The 19,755-nt window shown below is 44.3% G+C and overlaps 1 long non-coding RNA gene across 1 annotated transcript; it reads left to right on the plus strand.

The window, feature by feature from the left end:
• On the plus strand, positions 1–5,017 carry LOC135271465 (uncharacterized). Its single transcript, XR_010339622.1, has 3 exons — positions 1–151; positions 913–1,005; positions 4,079–5,017. It is a non-coding gene; the product is annotated as an uncharacterized LOC135271465 (long non-coding RNA).
• Positions 5,018–19,755: the final 14,738 nt, after the last annotated feature.

Genomic DNA, 19,755 nt, shown 5'->3' on the forward strand with positions numbered 1-19,755 from the left:
CTAGCTGGGATTACAGGTGCACACCACCACGCCTGGCAAATTTTTGTATTTTTGGTAGAGACGGGGTTTCATCATGTTGGCCAGGCTGGTCTCCAACTCCTCACCTCAAGGGATCCGCCTGCCTCGTCCTCCCAAAGTGCTGGGATTACAGGTGAGAGCCACTGTAGCTGGCGGGCTATCCCTTTTAAAATTCATCTACAATTTTTACAAGTTCTCCACTTTTTTTGCCCCTGCCTTCCCCTCAACCCTCTAAATTGACACCATTTAAGAAACTCAGGCTTAGAAACCGAATGTTAAAATTGTTTTCCTAAAATAGAACCTTAAAAATCAGCTTCTTCTTAAGTGAATAGTTCCTCATAGATGGTTTCTGGAAAGATAAGCCCTTTGGAGAAGAAAGAGTGCTAAAAATGCCTGAAGGCAATGAATCACATACTGTGCTGTTAAAAGCTTTATATACGTGATTCATTCCACAAATATTTACCGAGAACTTACTATGTGCTAGGCACTATTCCCGACACTGGAAATAAAGTATTGATGATCCAAACAGAAAACATCTGTGCCCTCATGACGTTAGGCTCTTGTTAGTGAGGACACACAACAAAGAAAATAAGTAAAACAAATTATGGGCCTGCGCTACACAACAATGTTGTGGTCAGTGATGGACCACATATAGGACAGTGGTCTCATAGGATGATACTGTATTTTCACTGTACCTTTTCTGTTTGTTTGTTTGTTTGTTTGTTTGAGACAAGGTTTCACTCTGTTCCCCAAATTGGAGTGCAGCGGCGTGATCACTGCATCACTGCAGCCTCTACCTCCCGTGTTCAAGTAATCCTCCCACCTCAGCCTCCCAGGTAGCTGGGACTACAGGCATGTGCCATCACGCTTGGCTAATTTTTGTATTTTTTGTAGAGATGGGGTTTAGTCATGATGCCTGAGCTGGTCTTGAACTTCTGGGTTCAAGTGATCCTCCTGCCTTGGCCTCCCAAAGTGCTGGGATTACAGGTATGAGCAACCACACACAGCCCTTTTCTGTGTTTAAATATGTTTAGATACACAAATACTTACCATTGTGTTACAATTACCTACAGCATGAAGTACAGTATGCTGCGCAGGTTTGTAGCCTAGGGGCAATAGACTATACCACATAGCCTATGTGTAGTAGGCTAGACCATCAAGGTTTGTGTACGTGAACTCTGTAATGTTTGCACAGGGATGAAATTGCCTAATGTTACATTTCTCAGAACATATCTCCATCTGTAAGTGACACATGCCTGCATATCATATGTTTTAATATAGAGAAAAATAAAGCAGTGAGAGAGAAATAGAAGTTTGTGTAATTGTGTGTGTTAAGTTTTAGAAAATGAAGACAACGGTTTCACGGAGTTGGTGACAGTTGGGCAAATACTGAAGGAGGTGAGGGAGTAGCCATGCAACATCTGGGGAAGCATTCCAGGAACCCCAATGAGGCCAGAAGGCTGCAGTGGCACTGGTGAGGGAGGGAGGAGATGAGCCAGGAGGCAGCAGGAGCCACCTCACTGAGGGTCCTTCCATCATGCTAAGGACTTTGGTTTTACACTGGGAGAAATGGGGAGGCATGGGGAGGTTCTGAGTAGAGGCATGACATACGCTGGCTTCAGCTGTAGCAGGATCAGCCTGGCTGCTATGGTGAGGACACATGAAAGGGGGCAAGGGAGGCCAGGTGTGGTGGCTCATGCCTGTAATCCCAGCACTTTGGGAGGTCGAGGCGGGCAGATCATGAGGTCAAGAGATTGAGACCATCCTGGCCAACATGGTGAAACCCCATCTGTACTAAAAAATACAAAAATTAGCTGGGCGTGGTGGCGTGCACCTGTAGTCACAGCTACTCGGAAGGCTGAGGCAGGAGAATTGCTTGAACCCAGGAGGCGGAGGTTGCAGTAAGCCAAGATTGTGCCACTGCACTCCAGCCTGGTGCCTGGCGACAGAGCAAGACTCTGTCACAAAAAAAAGAAAGAAAGGGGGCAAGGGAGAAGGAGGGAGACCAGTTGGGAGGCTATTGCATTAATCTAGTAGGGAGAGGATGGGGACTTGGCCAGGGTGGCAGCTGTGGAGGTGGTAGAAAAACATTAGATTTTGCACGTATTTTGAAGGTAGAACCAACAGGCTTTTCTAATGTCTTGAATATGGAATGTGGGAAAAAGGAGTCATGGTTGATTCCAAGGTTTTGGTCAAAGGAAAAGGAAAAGTAGATGCCATTACTAAGATGGTGAGGAGAATGAGAGGAGGAGGTTCGAGGATGAGATCGAGTTCTGTTTTGAACATGTTGAGCTGGAGGTGCCTATTTGGCATTCATGTTGAGATAGCAAGTAGGCAGTTCAATATTCAATTCTGCCAAGTGCAAGTTCAAAAGGGAGGTTTAGGCTGGAGGTACACATTTGGGAGTAATCAGTGTACAGGTGACATACAAAGTCATAAGTCTAGATAATTTTCTCATGCAATTCTTAAAACACTAGCAAGAGGTAGATATTATTTTAATCCCCACTTTAGATATAAAGAAACTGAGGCTGGAGAGCTTTAAATAGTTCACTCTATCCTGGTGTAGGCCTTTTAGTAAAAAACAAACAAAACAATTTAAAAAATAGTTCACTCTAAGTCATTCAGTTAGTAACTGTATGGACTTCAATGTTCATTCTTATCTCTGAGAGATAGTTTTCCAACTGGGCTCTGTGACAATCCTAAACGAAAGGAAGACTCAGTTTAAGGAGACTGATTTCCCTCTGTATGTATTTGTTGGGGTTTCATGTAAGATTTTATTTGGAAAAAAAAGGTATTTGTGCTGAGTGAGGTGACTCATGCCTGTAAGCCCAGAAACTTGGGAGGCTGAGGCAGGAAGATTGCTTGAGCCTAGGAGTTCAAGACCAGCCTGGGCAAAAAAGCAAGACCCTGTCTCTACAAAAAGAAAGAAAAGAGAGAAAGAAAGAGAGGCCAGGTGCAGTGGCTCATGCCTTTAATCCCTGCACTTTGAGAGACTAGCACTTTGAGGGCAGATCACTTGAGGTCAGGAGTTCAAGACCAGCCTGGCCAACATGGTGAAACTCCGTCTCTACTAAAAATACAAACATTAGTCAGGCATGGTGACATGTGCCTGTAATCCCAGCTACTTGGGAAGGTGAGGCAGGAGAATCACTGGAACCCAGGAGGTGGAGGTTGCAGTAAGCTGAGATCATGCCACTGTACTCCAGCCTGGGTGACAGAGTAATACTCTGTCTCAAAAAAAAAAAAAAAAAAAGAAAGAAAGAAAAAAAGTGAGAGAGAGAGAAAGAAAGAAAATATATTGTATTAGTCAATTTTCACGCTGCTGATAAAGACATACCTGGTAATTTACACAGGAAAAAAGGTTTAATGGACTTCCAGTTCTATGTGGCTAGGGAGGCCTCACAATCATGGCAGAAGGCAGGGAGGAGCAAGTCACATCGTACATGGATGGCAGCAGGAAAAGAGGGAGAGAGCTTGTGCAGGGGAGCTCCTCCTTATAAAGCCATCAGATCTCATAAGACTTATTCACTATCATGAGAACAGCATGGGAAAGACCTGCCCCCATGACTCAATTACCTCCCATTGGGTTCCTCCCACAACATGTGGGAATTCAAGATGAGATTTGGGTGGGGGGACACAGCCAAACCATATCATATGTATTTAGATTTTATGACATGTATTTCTGATACATTGTTATATCAGAAATATAATGGTAGCCATAAATGTAATGTAAAATTTCCTATTAGCCACATAAAAAAAGTAAAAAGAAACATAGAAAATTAATTCTAGTAATAGACTTAATTTGATGTATAAAAAATATGATTTTGACTTGAAATCAACAAACAAATTATTAATGAGATATTTTGCATTTTGTTTTCATACCGAGCCTTTGGAATTTGGTATGTATTTTATACTTGCAGAACATCTCAGTGCAGACAAGCCATATTTCAAGTGCCCAATAGCCTCATGTAGCTAGTGGCTACCATACTGAATATCCAATGCTATATACCAGATTCTGAGATTTTGAAGATAGAAACTGTCAATTCATCACTGTTGTAAGGTCTTTTAGGCTGACTGATGGTGGCATGGACTCCATGTTAACCTCTGTGACCTGCATGGACACTCCAGATGAGTTCCTGGAAAATCTAAAGTAACCAGAAGACCATGAAGAGGAAGAAATGATCAACTCCTGCAGCACCTACTTAATTTTAAGACATTCTCTATTGTTTCCAACCTAGTGACTCCAAACCCCATGACCTCCTCCTAGCTTGCAAAAAATCACCTACAGTAACTTCTGTAACTTTCCGCTGCCTACCTCAAACCTATAAACCAACTCCTATCCTATTGCCCTTTGCTGACGCCCTTTTCAGCCTCAGCCCACCTGCACCCAGGTGAATAAACAGCCATGTTGCTTACACAAAGCCTGTCTGGAGTCGGGGGTGGTCTCTTACATTCAGAGCACACGTTTTAACATTTGGTGCCGGAAACCGGGATGGGGGAACTGCTACGGGAGACCAAACCCCCTGTCCCTGTTCTTGTGCTCCCTCTGTGAAGAGACCTACCTATGACCCAGGCTCATCAGACCAGCCTGTGCATCCACTTACCACCCTCAGATCAGGTAAGCGGTTTGCTTCAACTCTCTTCTTAGCCCTTCTCGCTACCTGTCAAACTCCTCCTATCAGTTTCAGTTTCCTCTCCCTTTCAATGAAGACAAGAAAGACAGGACTTTCATGAGGTTCATGACCAGAAAAAAATCCTACATAGGTCAAGGAACCGGGAAGACAGTCTTCCCTTGGTGACTGATCATTGCAGAGATGTCGGCTCTAGTCACTCACTCACGCTCATAGGTGACAGATCAACATGGGGGACACCCCCTTTGACCGATTCACCCCAGGTTCAGACCAAGGTTTAGTCTGGGGCGCCTGCTACGGTGCTTGGTTTCGCATTCACTTTCTTTGTCTCGTCGCTCTTCTTAAACCATGGGCAACCTCCCGCCCTCCATTCCTCCCTCCTCTCCCTTAGCCTGCGTTCTAAAAAACCTCAGACCTCTCCGGCTATCACCTGACCTAAAACCTAAGCATCTTATTTTCTTCTGCAATATTGTTTGGCCACAATATAAACTGGAAAATGGCTCTAAATGGCCAGAAAATGGTACCTTAGATTTTTCTATCCTGCAGGATCCAGACAACTTTTGTCATAAAATGGTCAAATGGTCTTAAGTCCCCTATGTCCAGGCATTTTTCACACTGCTCCCTTCCCAGCCTCTGCTCCCAATGTGACCCCTCTCAAATTCTCCTTTCCCTCCTACTCATGCCCTGTTGGGAACCAGCCCCAACACCGTATGTGAGTGCCCTTAGTCCCGGCGGTGATGAGGGATTGAGAAAAGGAAATAAAGACAGAAACACAAGAGTAGAATTTATAGCATGGGTCCAGGGGATCAACGCCAAGTGTGGGAACTGCGCTGGCCCCGAGCTCTGGGCTCCAAACACTTCTATTATGAGCATAATCTCATTGATCTTATAGGCATGGAAGGGGAGGGTGAAGGGGTAGGTAAGATAGCTGGGTGGAGAGCACTTGAGATCCTTCAAAGACATGCTAAACTAGTGCTCTGAGTTATCAGGGTGCAGCTGCATCAGGATGAGGAGCCTTCGGGGTCTGACCACACCGAATGCATCAAGGGGCTTTTATTTCCTGAGCTCTGAGGACATAGAGCAATTAAAATCACTCCATACTCCGAGAACCTAGGCAGAGCCTGAGGTGTTCTGTGATCTTTGCCCTACAAGGCTTTTCTCTTCCTTGCCAGCTCCCATCTGCAAAGACCCTCCCAGATCTTGTGAGTAGAGGTCCACTCCCTTCTCAGAGATCTTTGCATAAGCCCTCTTTACGAGGCCCTTATACAGTCTCCATGTTGAGAATGCATTCCTGGGACCATAGCAGTGTTCCCTGCTCTGCAACCATCCCGAGGCGTTCCCCAGTGTTACTGCGGTGAGAAGGCATTCGTGGACCACAACAGTATTCCCTGCTCTGCAGCCACCCCGAGGTGTTCCCCAGTGTTACTGCGGTGAGAAGGCATTTGTGGGACCATAGCAGTGTTCCCTGCTCTGCAGCCACCCCGAGGTGTTCCCCAGTGTTACTGCGGTGAGAAGGCATTCGTGGGACCATAGCAGTGTTCCCTGCTCTGCAGCCACCCCGAGGCGTTCCCCAGTGTTACTGCGGTGAGAAGGCATTCGTGGGACCATAGCAGTGTTCCCTGCTCTGCAGCCACCCCGAGGCGTTCCCCAGTGTTACTGCGGTCTCCGATGGTGTTTACCTTAGGCCTCCTGTTGCCACTTGATTTCTAATCAAGTGCACCAATAATATAGTTTAGTTCGGTGTATAAACTTCAGTTTACTCTGAGCCAAGTAAGTTTATAATTATTTAGGTCAAATCGGATCCCACTAAATATATTCAAGAGTTCCAATATCTAACTCAGTCCTACAACTTAACCTGGAATGACTTAAATGTCATTCTAACCTCTACTCTTTCTCCAGATGAACAAAACAGGGTTTATACTTGGCTCAGTCTTACGCTGACACCTGCAGACACCATGAGCCAGCCCTCCAAGAGGGTGTCAGGGCAGTACCTAGGGAAGAACCCCGATGGCAATACCAGGTGGGCTCGCCTGACATCGCCAAACATGACTATATGTTCTCTTGCTTAGTGGAGGGACTTAAGCAGGCAGCTTACAAAGCCGTTAATTATGACAAGCTTAAATAAACTACCCAGGGCAAACATGAAAATCCTGCTCAATTCATGACCTACCTAGCAGAAACTCGTAGATGTTTCACAGCACTAGACCCAAAGGGGCCAGGGGGTTGCCTTATTCTTAATATGCATTTCATTACCCAACCTGCCCCCGATATTAGGAAAAAACTTCAAAAAACTAGACTCAGGCCCTCAAACCCCACAACAGGATTTAATCAACCTCGCCTTTAAGGTGTTTAATAACTGAGAAGAGGCTGCCAAGTGGCAGCATATTTCAGAATTACAAATGCTTGTCTCCGCTGTAAGACAGACCCCAGCTCCTTCAGCTCGCAGAAGTTTCAGACCACCAAATCCACAGCATCAAGGCTTCTCTTCAGGACCTCCTTCCCCAAAGCCTTGCTCAGACAGAAAATTGGCTACTGGGTCAGTGAGTGCCCACAGCCTGGGGCTCCATCCTGCTTCAAGTGCCAAAAGCTTGGACATGGGGCTAACGAATGCTCACAGCCCAAGGCCCCCTCTAAGCCGTGTCCTGTCTGTGGGGGACCCCACTGGAAGTCGGACTGTCCAACTCATGTCGCTGCTCCCAGAGCTCCAACCCAAAGCTCCCGGACCGAATCCTTCCCAGATCTCCTCGGGTTGGTGACTGGACTGATGCTTCCCAAACATCTTGGAAGTCCCATCTCGACCATCACAGACGCCAAGCTTCAGGTAACTCTTACGGAGGGGGGTAAGTCCACCCCCTTCTTAATCAACATGGAGGCCACCTACTCCATGCTGCCTTCTTTTCAAGGACGTCTCCGTGGCCTGCGTAACTGTTGTGGGAATTGACTGCAAGACCTCCAGGCCTCTCAAAACTCCCGAAGTCTGGTGTCAATTAGGCCAGCACTCCTTTCCACTTTCCTTCCTAATCATCCCCACTTGTCCAGTTCCCCTGTTAGGCCAAGATATCCTAGCAAAATTGTCTGCCTCCTTAACTACTGCTGGGCTACAGCCACACCTCATTGCTTCTCTCCTCCCTGAACCCATACCTCCTTCAGTAGCTCCCCTTATGTCCCCCTACTGTAACCTTAGGATGCGAGACACCACCTCCCAAGTCACTCATCCCTCATCATCCCCTTAAAACCTAACAACCCTTACCCTGCCTAGTGCCAGCACCCCATCCCACAACAGGCTTTAAAAGGCCTAAAGCCTGTTACCACCCATCTATTACAACATGGCCTTTTAATTCACCCTCCTATCTTCCACAACTCACTATGCTGTTCTTAACCTCAAAAACACTTTTTTCTAAAGCCCAAATTTCTTCTCCATCTGTTACAATCCTTCGCCAGCATATACACGCTCTCCCTGCCAGCCGTATCCAGTCGATTTCCCAAACTCCAACCCCATCCGCTAAACAGCAGCTTCTTTCCTTCCTGGGCGTCGAAGGGTACTTTTGCCTCTGGATGCCAGTTTTGCCCTCCTAACCAAACCACTTTATAAACTTACAAAAAAAAACTTAGCTAACTCCATAAACCCCAAATCCTTTCCCCATTCTTCCTTCTGTTCTCTAAAAAGGCCTCAGAGACTGCTCCTACTTTAGCGCTCCCCAACTCCTCTCAACCCTTCTCTCTCTACACAGCAGAAATAAAAGGCTGTGCTGTCAGAATTCTTACACAGGAGCCAGGCCCATGGCCTGTAGCCTTTTCATCCGACAACCTAACCTCACAGTCCTGGGCTGGCCCTCATGACTACGCGCGGCAGGAGCTGCCACCCTGATACTCTTAGAATCCCTCAAAATCACCAGCTATGCCCCACTTACCCTCTACAGCTCTCACAACCTCACACACTTTTCAGCCCCTTGCCTTCTCCAGGTTTATTCACTCTTTTTTATTTTATTTTATTTTTTTGTTTTTTCTTTGCTTTATGCACTCTTTATTGAAACCCCCTGAGCAACCATTGCTCTTGGACCTGACCTCAGTCCAGCCTCTCACTTAATACCTGACACAAAGCCTGAACCCCATAACTCGATCTTCCACCCTCTTTGTGTTCCTTTACACTTCACCTCAAGAGCCCTACTACCCAGGTTAACCAAAAAATAAGAGCATTACGGAAAAGCCCTCCCTTATTACTAGCAGCCTTAAAAACGTCAATAGCAGGTCTTGCCTAGATAGGCATTTACCCTGTCTCTCATTCTGCCCTTGACTGCCCTTCCCTTGCTCCTCCAGACCCCTCTTCCTGTCTGCTCATACCCAATACCATTAATGAAAGTGAGTGGTTACTTATAGATACCACACGCTTCCTTATAGATACTTATAGTGGTTACTTATAGATACCACACAGTTACCCTACCAAACCCCACTACAACCCTTAACCATGGCAGCCCTTGCTGGTTCCCTTGGCATTTGGGTCCAAAGCCCCAGCCGCCTCAGAACACTTTCTCACCTTTCCAGTTTACACTTCCAGTTCTGTCTAAGCCAAGGACTTTTTTTCCTCTGTGGTGCTTCTTACATCTGCCTTCCTACAGCTGCACAGGCGCTTGTACCCTAGTTTTCCTTACTCCCAAAATTCAGTTTGCCAATGGAAATGAAAGCCTCTCTGTTCCCCTTGTGGTCCTGACACGACACAAGCTGAGGGAGGAGACCCTTAATCACCCGTAAGCATCTAAGACCATCCCCACCTTGACTTCCACACTGCATTTCAATAGGAGAAGTAAAGGCTGGCAGACCTGGTGCCACCTTAATCACCCTCCCATAGATCGCAGGCATGGTGTGGAGGAATCTTTCCAGAAGGCATTGCTTTTACTTAAACAAGATCAAACCTCCACCGAATCACGCCTGTAATCCCAGCACTTTGGGAGGCCGAGGCGGGTGGATCACGAGGTCAGGAAATAGAGACCATCCTGACTGTGAAACCCCGTCTCTTAAAAAAAAAAACAAAAACCCACTGAAGTCACTGTACCCCACCCTACTCCATGGCCCAAGACCCTTTCACATGTAAATTCTAGAGTTGTAAACCCAAGACCCTTTCACACCTATTATCTAGAGTTGAGAGCCTTTATAAAGGCAGAGATTCCCTTTGTTAGACGAGCTTGGCTGTTGGGCAGCTATGCCACCTTGCTCCTGGTGGAGATACATCACCCCTTCCTTCCTAGTTCGGTGTCTGAGAGGTCTATTTCTCGCAGCCATTCCTGCTTCAAAGCTGGTCATTCCATTGATCCCCTTACTAGTAGGGTTACCACTGCACTTGGCACAGGCATAGCAGGGCTTACCACTTCAATCGTCATCTTCCGTAGCCTCTCTAATAATTTCTCTGCTAGCATTGCAGAATTAACTCAATCACTATCCCTTCTTCAAGCTCAAGTAAACTCCATAGCTGCAGTTGTCCTTCAAAACCGCAGAGGTCTTGATTTACTGACTGCTGAAAAAGGAGGTCTTTGCCTATTCCTAAATAAAGAATATTGTTTTGATGTAAACCAGTCTGGCCTAGTATATGATGCCATTAAGAAATTTTTTTTTTTTTTTTTGAGACAGAGTTTCACTCTTGTTACCCAGGCTGGAGTGCAATGGCGCGATCTCGGCTCACCACAACCTCTGCCTCCTGGGTTCAGGCAATTCTCCTGCCTTAGCCTCCTGAGTAGCTGGGATTACAGGCACGCGCCACCATGCCCAGCCAATTTTTTGTATTTTTTAGTAGAGATGGGGTTTCACCTTGTTGACCAGGATGGTCTCGATCTCTTGACCTCGTGATCCACCCGCCTCGGCCTCCCAAAGTGCTGGGATTACAGGCGTGAGCCACCGCGCCCGGCCCTGCCATTAATAAATTAAAAGACAGAGCCCAAAAGCTTGGTAATCTGGTGTGACATGGTAAAAAGCCCCATAAAACTGTATACCTCAACCATACCTCAGCTTTCTGTTGAAACTGCTCTCTATAACCCAAATGTGAATAGGTAATTAAGGACTGTAATCGCCACCCTACCCAGACAATGTGTAAACAAATGCTAATCTTGACTTTTGTAAGTAACAATCAGAATGTCAAAAAGTCCCCTGACCCTCGGAATGTCCGGAGCCCCTCACCCTCATCTTTGCCCAGGAATCCACTGGAATGTCCGGAACCCCTCACCCTCATCTCCGCCCAGAAGGTGATTTACAGAATCCACTAGCCCTCAGAATGTCTGAAGCCCCTCAGCCCCATCCCCGCCTCTCACCCTCACTCCCAAGGTGATTTTTACGGGTATAAAAGGTCTTGACATCCTCCTTTCTGGGCCACGGGTTGGAGAGATGTGAGTCCTCCGTGGCCGCCGGCAATAAAGACCCTGCAATTTGGCATACTTTTGTCTTGGTGTTGACTTTCTATGCTCGGGCCAAGACAACACTGGCAAATAGTTATTCTGGAGCTGGCTGGGCTGGCTGGACACTCTCTAACTGGGAGTCCCAGCTTCTTCCAATCCTTAGTCCTCTTATACCTATATTTCTCCTTCTCTTATTTGTTTTCCGATTATCTCTCAATTCCTACAAAATCTTATACAAGCGATAACCAATCAGTGAATACGACAAATGTTCCTTCTAACAACCCCACAATATCACCCCTTACCCCGAGATCTGCCAGCAGTCTAAATTCTTTCCCATTTTAGGTTTCCACACCGCTCCCAATCCTGCTCAAAGAAGCCTTGAGAAAAATCACCCCATCACCCCTCTGTGCCAGCCTTCCTAATACTCCACTGCCCTCCACCCTTCATTTCTTTTATATTACTAATATAAAAAGACAGAAATGTAAGGTCTTTTAGGCTGACTGACGGTGGCATGGATGCCATGTTAACCTCTGTGACCTGCACGGACACTCCAGATGAGTTCCTGGAAAATCTAAAGTAACTAGAAGACCTTGAAAAGAGGAAGAAATGATCAACTCCTGCAGCACCTACTTAATTTTAAGACATTCTCTATTGTTTCCAACCTCCTGTCACTCCTATGACCCCCTCCCAGCTTGCAAAAAACCGCCCTAAAGTAACTTCTGTAACTTTCCACTGCCCACCCCAAACCTATAAAACCAACTCCTATCACACCACCCTTTGCTGACGCCCTTTTCAGCCTCAGCCCACCCACACTCAGGTGAATAAACAGCCATGTTGCTCATACAAAGCCTGTTTGGGGGTGTCTTTTCATTCAGAGTGTACTTTTATTTTTTATTTTATTTTATTTTTTATGAAAGAAAGAAAGAAAGAGAAAGAAAAAGGGGGAGAGAGAACAGGATTCTTGCTCTATTGCCCGGGCTGGAATGCAATCTAAAAATAGGTATTAAAAACCTCTTTTATGCTGATAATTGTGCTTAACAACGGAGATTTGTGCTTAACAAAGGAAGGAATAAGGGAAGAAAATAACAAACAAACAGCCAAGAAATATTTCATTTAAGTCTGCGAAATGCTATGCAAATGCTGAAGAGTGATTTACTTCCAATTATGTGGTCACTTTCAAAATAGGTGTAATATGATACTGAGAAACATGTATGTTCTATGGACCTGGGGTAGAGAATTCTATAAATATTCACTAAGTTTACTTATTCCAGGTCTAAGTTCAAATCATAGATGTCCCTATTAATTTTCTATGTCGTTGATCTGTCAAATATTAACAATGTGGTGTCAAAGTCTCCCGCTATTATTGTGCGGGAGTCCAGTTCTCTTTATAAGTCATAAAGAACTTGTCTTATGTATCTGGGTGTTCCTGTATTGGGTGCATATATATTTATAATCATTAACTCCTGTTGTTGCATTGATCCTTTTACCATTATGTAATGTTCTTCCTTGTTTCTTTTAGTCTTTGTTACTATTAAAGTCTATTTTGTGAGAGACAAAAGTTACAACTCCTGCTTTTTTTGTTTTTTTGTTTTTTCTTTTTTTGCTCTCCATTTAATTGGTGAATCTTCCTCCATCCCTTTGTTTTGAGTCTTTGTATGTCATTGCTTGTGAAATAGATCTGGATACAGTGTACTGATGGGTTTTGACTTTTTATTCAATTTACCTGTCTGTGTCTTTGATTGGGGCATTTAATCCATTTAAATTTAGAATTAATATTAATATTTGTGAGTTCAATATTGTCATTTAATGCTAGCTGGCTATTTTGCCCATTAGTTGATGTAAATTCTTCATTATAAAGATACTCTTTATGTTTTGGTAAGTTTTTGGGATGACTGATACTGGCTGTTCCTTTCTGTTTGTAGTGCTTCTTTCAGAAGCTCTTGTAAAGCAGGCCTGGTGGTGATGAAATCGCTGACTGCTTGCTCGTTCACAAAAAATTTTATTTTTCCTTTGCTTATGAAGCTTAGTTTGGCAGGATATGAGATTCTGGGTTGAAAATTCTTTTCTTTGAGGGTATTGAATATTGACCCCCACTCTCTTCTAGTTTGTAGGGTTTCTGGTATGAGGTCTGCTGTGAGTCTGATAGGCTTCCCTTTATGGGTAACGTGACCTTTCTCTCTAGCTGCCCTTAGAATTATCTCCTTTATTTCAACCCTAGTGAATCTAGCGATTATGTGTCTTGGAGTTGCTCTACTTGAGGAATATCTTTGTGGTGTTCTCTGGATTAGCTGGAGTTGAGTATTGTCCTGCCTTACTAGATTAGGAAAGTTTTCCTGAATAATATCCTGAAGAATATTTTCCAACTTGGATTCACTCTCTCCATGACATTCAGGTACACCTATCAATCGTAAATTAGGTCTTTTCACATAGTCCCATACTTCTTGGAGACTTTGCTCATTCCTTTTTACTCTTTCTTCTCTAATCTTGTCTTCTCATTTCATTTCATTAAGTTGGTCTTCGACCTCTGATATCCTTTCTTCTGCCTGATCAATTCGACTGTTAAAACCTGTGCATACTTCGCAGAGTTCTCGTATTGTGTTTTTCAGCTCCATTAATTCACTTATATTCCTCTCTAAGTTGTCTATTCTCATTAGCATTTCATCAAACCTTTTTTCAAGGTTCTTAGTTTCTTTACATTGGGCTAGAACATGTTCTTTTAGCTCACTAAAGTTCTCTATTATCCACTTTCTGAAGCCTAAATCTGTTAATGGAACACACTCGTTCTCCATCAGGCCTTGTTCTCTTGTTGATGAGGAACTGTAGAAGGAGAGGCATTCCAATCTTGGGTATTCTCAGCCTTTTTATGCTGGTTTCTTCCCATGATTGTGAGTTCATCCACCTGTCGTCTTTGTAATTGCCTACTTTCAAATTAGGTCTCTGAGTGGACATCCAACTTGTTGATTCCCAGAGCCGGAATCTGAGCAACCCACAGCGCCGACCAAAACAGTGGCATTAAGATTCGTGGTGCTTTTCTACCCGGGAATCTCCGGTCTGGCTTCCCTCTTGAGTCCCTTCTTCAATCAGGTAAATGGGTGACTCTGCCTTCCCAGAGCTCCAAACGTCGACCAAAAGGGGACCCAGTCTCGTTTACTCTGCACCAAGAACTGCCGCGCCGAGGCACTGGCAAAACTGCCATGCCAGCCACAAGAGTCACCCTGGCGACCTGTGGGGCTCCTCCGCTGGGAATCTTCCGGTCCGTGGGTAACAAAAATTCTTTTGAAAGTGTGGCGTCCTCTCGTTCTGTGTGCTTTCTCTGGGAGCTACAATCCCAAGCTGCTAGCGATCAGCCATCTTGGATCTCTCTCCCAGAGTGTATGTTTTAACAACTGTGTTCACAGCAACTAGCCTGTGCCTGCACACAGATGTTTAACAAATGTTTGATGACTGTCTGAATAATACATATTAATTGGAACAACTACAGAAATGTTAAATATGTTACCTTCTCCGTGGAAGAGATAGTTCAGTATAAAGCATAAAATCCAAAGCCTCATTACAATTAATAAAATGATAATCTTGTAAAATGAGAGTGCAAATCTAAGTATGTTGGATATCAGATCCTGGGGATACAATCAATGAGGCAGTATACATCAACAACAACAATAACCAGATGGGCAAAGACATGAAGGCAACTCACAAAGAAGAAATAAAAATGCTCTATAAACACTCGGTAAAAGATCAACTACTTTAGTAATCACAGAGTTGTAAGTGAAACAACATATTATTCTTACCTATGTGTCAAGGTTTTAAAAATAGTATCTCTTCATATCGGCCAAGGTTTGAGAAAGAGTTCCTCATGCACTGCTAGTAGCTATAGACCTTTTTGTAGGGTAATTTGAGAAAATGTATCCAAAACCTTTAAAATGTGCACACCACCATATTCTACCCTCCACACTATTAAAACACTTGCTTTGAAGGAAGAGACCCTCCCAAACAGGCTTTGTGTGAGCAACATGGCTGTTTATTCACCTGGGTGCAGGTGGGCTGAGGCCGAAAAGGGTGTTATCGGAGGGTGGTGGGATAGAAGTTGGTTTTATAGGTTGGGGCAAATGTTTTGGGGAGGAGCAGGGGTGTTATGGAGTAAGATCAGTTACAGTGGTGGGGGTGGGGCAAAGAGTATCATTACCATAAGTTCAGTTACAATGGTGGCTGGGGTAAGGCATAAGAGTAGTTAAGATGGTAGGGTGGGGCGGAGGGATATTCGCAGAGCAAGAACAGTTAAGATGGCAGGGTGGGGTGAGGAGTATTCACATTATCATAATAACAGTTAAGACGGTAGGGTTTTTCTCATAACACACACACACACACACACAAAAGACGGCAGGGTGGGGTGAGAAGCTTAATGTGGGGGGTGGGGAAGCTCTGCCGGGCGATCAGGGATAATGGCAAACGCAGGTGGGGGTTGGGGGTGATCAGCCGAGGTAGACAGGACTTCAGACTTTCTGGGTCTGGGCTTGCACATGAAGCCTGACACACACCTACCCTCTAGTCCCTGGAAATGTACATGCACATACACAGAGACATTCTGCTTCCAGGATTTTTCCTACAGAAATATTGATATGCCCAATGATACATATCTATTCACGGCCCTAGTGCTTGTGAGAAGGAAAAAATGCAAATATTGAAATCCTATGTGTTCAATGACAGGATTAATTAAATTGCAGTGCATACATATGATAAAAACCTATGCAGCCAATAGGCACCAATATTTTGAAAGAAGCATTAACGATATGGGAAAATATTAAGTGGAAAAAGTAGATTTAAAAAAAGAAGTGTAGTGTAACTCCAATTTTATTAAAGTGTTGTAACCTAGTGAGCGCAAAATCACCACTGAGACAAAGACTAGGCCAAATTACAGGGTGTTTATTGCCGGCGGCCACGGAAGACTCGTGTCTCTCTAACCGGAGGCCCTGAAAGGAGGGTGTCAAGAACTTTTATGCTTGTAAACCACCTCCTGGGGTGGGGTGAGGGTGAGGGACTTTGGAAATTCGGGGGGCCAGGGGACTTCGGACATTCCGTAAACCACCTCCTGGGTGGAGGTGCGGGTGAGGGGCTTTTGACATTCTGAGGGCCAGGGGACTTTGGATATTCCCATTGTTACTTAAGTGGTTCACAGAAGTCAAGATAAGCATTAGTTTACACATTGTCTGGGTAGGGTGGAAATTACAGACCTTAGTTACTTATTATAAGTCGCAGGGGCCAAGATGGCATTGGTTTGGACTGCTTGCCTGTCACATTAGGGTTACAGAGAGCAGTTTCAAAGTATGGTTGAGGTATGCAGTTTATGGGGCAATTACCATGTCACAAAAGCAACATTTCATTTCAAAGAGAGACAATGGTGTATGTGTCAGGTCATATATTGACATAGAGGAAGGACAATGCTTAACAGGCATAGTCTTACCACACTACTATGACAACCTAATGAGCTAAGTTGTATTACACTCACTTTAAAGATGTCAAAACTGAGCCTCAGGCTGGGGGCGGTGGCTTGTGCCTGTAATCCCAGCATTTTGGGAGGCCAAGGTGGGTGGATCACCAGAGGTTAGGAGTTTGAGATCAGCTTGACCAACATGGTGAAACCCTATCTCTACTAAAAATACAAAATTTAGCCAGGCATGGTGGTGCGTGCCTGCAATCTCAGCTACTCAGGAGGCTGAGGCAGGAGAATCACTTGAACCCAGGAGGCGGAGGTTGCAATGAGTCAAGATCGTGCCATTGCACTCCAGCCTGGGTGACAAGAGTGAATCTCCATCTCAAAAAAAAAAAAAAGTTTGAATGTTTATATGCCTATAAAATCCAGAAGACTATCACTCTGCAGTACATATATTTGGATAAGGCTGTTATAAATGATTTTTATTTTCCCCTTGTGCTTTTCTTGACATCCCATGATGTATATTATTTTTGCATTAGGAAAAAAATGCAGTGATGATTATTTTTTTTAAAGATGGACGAAAAGAAGGACCTGGGAACTCTCAATTTCATGCCCCTGGTCAATTCCCGAAGGCAAGCAAAGTGACGTTGCTGTTCCTGCCACAGGGTTCTGATAACGAGCAAGGTGTGGTGACTTATTGCCCAACATTACAGGAAGCCTTTTGACGACATTGGTTCAGAAGCTATGCTGGCTCTGTTGTGAAATGGGGATATGACTGTTTTATGGTGTGACTTCCTGGTAGCCTAAGGGATATCCTAACTTTAGTGCTCTCTTGGGGTGTTTCTTCTTTTTTAAGAACTGTACTTTTTCACAGTAGGCAAGATTACGCCCGAAGGAAGACAGGGAAGTCTGAGGCTATAGTTATCAGCCTTCCTCTAGTACTTGCTCCTATCCCTAATTTTGGAAAGAGCTTATTAAAATCATAACAATCCTCTTGCTTTTATTTTTGTGGGGGCTACATATAGGTTATCTTGAAGCCTACTTTTATTATGCAAATATTAAAAAGTACAAATCATACTGGAAGAATTAAAGGCTACATTCAAAGGTTAGCCTAAAACATGAAATTTAGAACCAATTTTTATTACAGAGCCTTATTTTCACAACCTATATTATGGATAACCTTTTCATTTGTGTCTTTAGCTTTCATTACCTATATGTATTTTTTTCTTTATTTTTATTTTTTTACATAAAAGGAATACAAATTGCCTCAGTACCTCCTGCCACACCACATGGGCTGCTCTGAACTCTTCAGTCTTACTTTTTTTTTTTTTTGAGAGGGAATCTCACTCGCCCAGGCTGGAGTGCAGTGGTACGATCTCGGCTTACTGCAACCTCTGCCTCCCAGGTTAAAGCAATTCTCATGCCTCACCCTCCTGAGTAGCTGGATTGATTACAGGCATGTGCCACCAAGCCTGGCTAATTTTTTTTTTTTTTCGCATTTTTAGTAGAGATGCAGTTTCACCACATTGCCCAGGCTGGTCTCGAACTCCTGACCTCAACTATCCACCTGCCTTGGCCTCCCAAAGTGCTGGGATTACAGGCATGAGCCACCGTTCCTGGCCTGATTCATTTCTAAAGTTAAAATTAGTTACTGTATGCTAGCACCTATATTAAATGTGTTGCATAGTCTCTATACATTAACCCTGAGAAATGGGTGTCACCATTGACACAGGGCAAATGAGCCCCAAAGTGTAGCTCAATTCACAAGGGTTCTTGGCTTTGCCCAGGAGGGGCAAAGGGCAAGCCAGAGATAGAAGAAAACAGCTTTATCCAAAGGACAGTGTTACGCTCCAGTGTTATAGCTCTGTGACTGCTCCTGCAGAGCAAGGCCACCCTGTGGGCAGAGAGTAGCATTACCTACATTCTTACATGGTTTTGATGGTATGTACGTGGAAATATTTTTATGATGTTACCTCACACAGTCAACTTTTTTATATGTTGTTAAGCAGCATTAACAATTTCTAATGGTTGTACCTAACACCAGGTCTGACAAGTAACTCTAACATTAGTTCACCTGATGTACAAAAATTACAAATGTTTACTGAGTGCTTACAGTGTGGTATATTGGGGATATTTCAATGAATAAGACAAAGAAGGTCCCACTTATGAAATCTCCATTCTCACAAGGGAAGACAACATTTTTAAATCCAAGAGAAAGGTATTATGATTATACCTATTTGAGTATTTGAGCCACGGAGAGGTCAGGGAACTTTTCCAAGATCACCCAACTGGTAGGTAGGTAGGTGCTAAAGCAGATTCCAACCCTGGCAAGCTGTCGCCATGATGGCGTTCTTAGCTCCTGCTCTACTGGCACCCACCAAGTGCTCTGGGAATTCAGAGGGCAGGTCAGTTAGAGCTGGAATAGGTTTTATTCATGTACTTATTGCTGTTGTAACAAATTCCCACAAATCTAGTGGCTTAAAACAACACAAATGCATTATCTTACAGTTCTGGAGATCAGAAGTCAAAATCAGTCTCACTGGGCTAAAGTCAAGGTGTCAGCAGGGCTGGCCTTCTCCGGAGGTTCCGAGGAGAATATGCCTCCCTGTCTCTTTCAGCTTGGGCTATCTGTATTCCCTGGCTCACGGCTCCTTCCCCGCATCACTCCAGTCTCTTGCTTCTGTTACATCTCCCACTATTGCGTTTAACCATCTCACTCCATTCTTATAAAGACCTTTATGATCATTAATACATCGCACCCCTACGTAAACCACAATCATCTCCCTATCTCAAGATCATTGTTAATCATATCTGCAAAGGTCCCTTTTACTATATAAGGTTACATATTCCCTGGTTCTGGGGATTATGAGGATGTCTTTGGGAGGGCTTTATTCAGCCTACACAGTTGTGGACACTGGGAAGGACAGATGCATTGGGACAAAAGGGTAGGATTCAAGTGGAAAAGCGAGAGCTTTCTAGTGAACTGCATTTGTGGAGTGCCTTTCCCATGCCAGATCCAGTAGCAGGGCTTTGTGTTAGTTTGTTAGGTCTGCCATAAAATACCACAGGCCCCCGCAGCTTTAACAATTGGTATTTATTTTCTCACAGTTCTGAAGGCTCTAAGTCTGAGATCAAGGTGTATGCTGGTGTGCTTTCTTCTGAGGCTTCTCTCCTTGGCTGGCAGATGGCCATCTTCTTGCTGTATATTTGTCTTCTGCATGTACACGTCTAGTGTCTGTGTTCAAATTTCCTCTTCATATCAGATATAACACGAGTTATATTGGATTAGGGCCCACCC

The sequence above is a fragment of the Aotus nancymaae genome, unplaced genomic scaffold, assembly GCF_030222135.1.
Source record: "Aotus nancymaae isolate 86718 unplaced genomic scaffold, 86718_ANA_hifiasm-v0.15.2.pri h1tg000006l, whole genome shotgun sequence".
In the NCBI taxonomy this organism is placed as follows: domain Eukaryota; kingdom Metazoa; phylum Chordata; class Mammalia; order Primates; family Aotidae; genus Aotus; species Aotus nancymaae.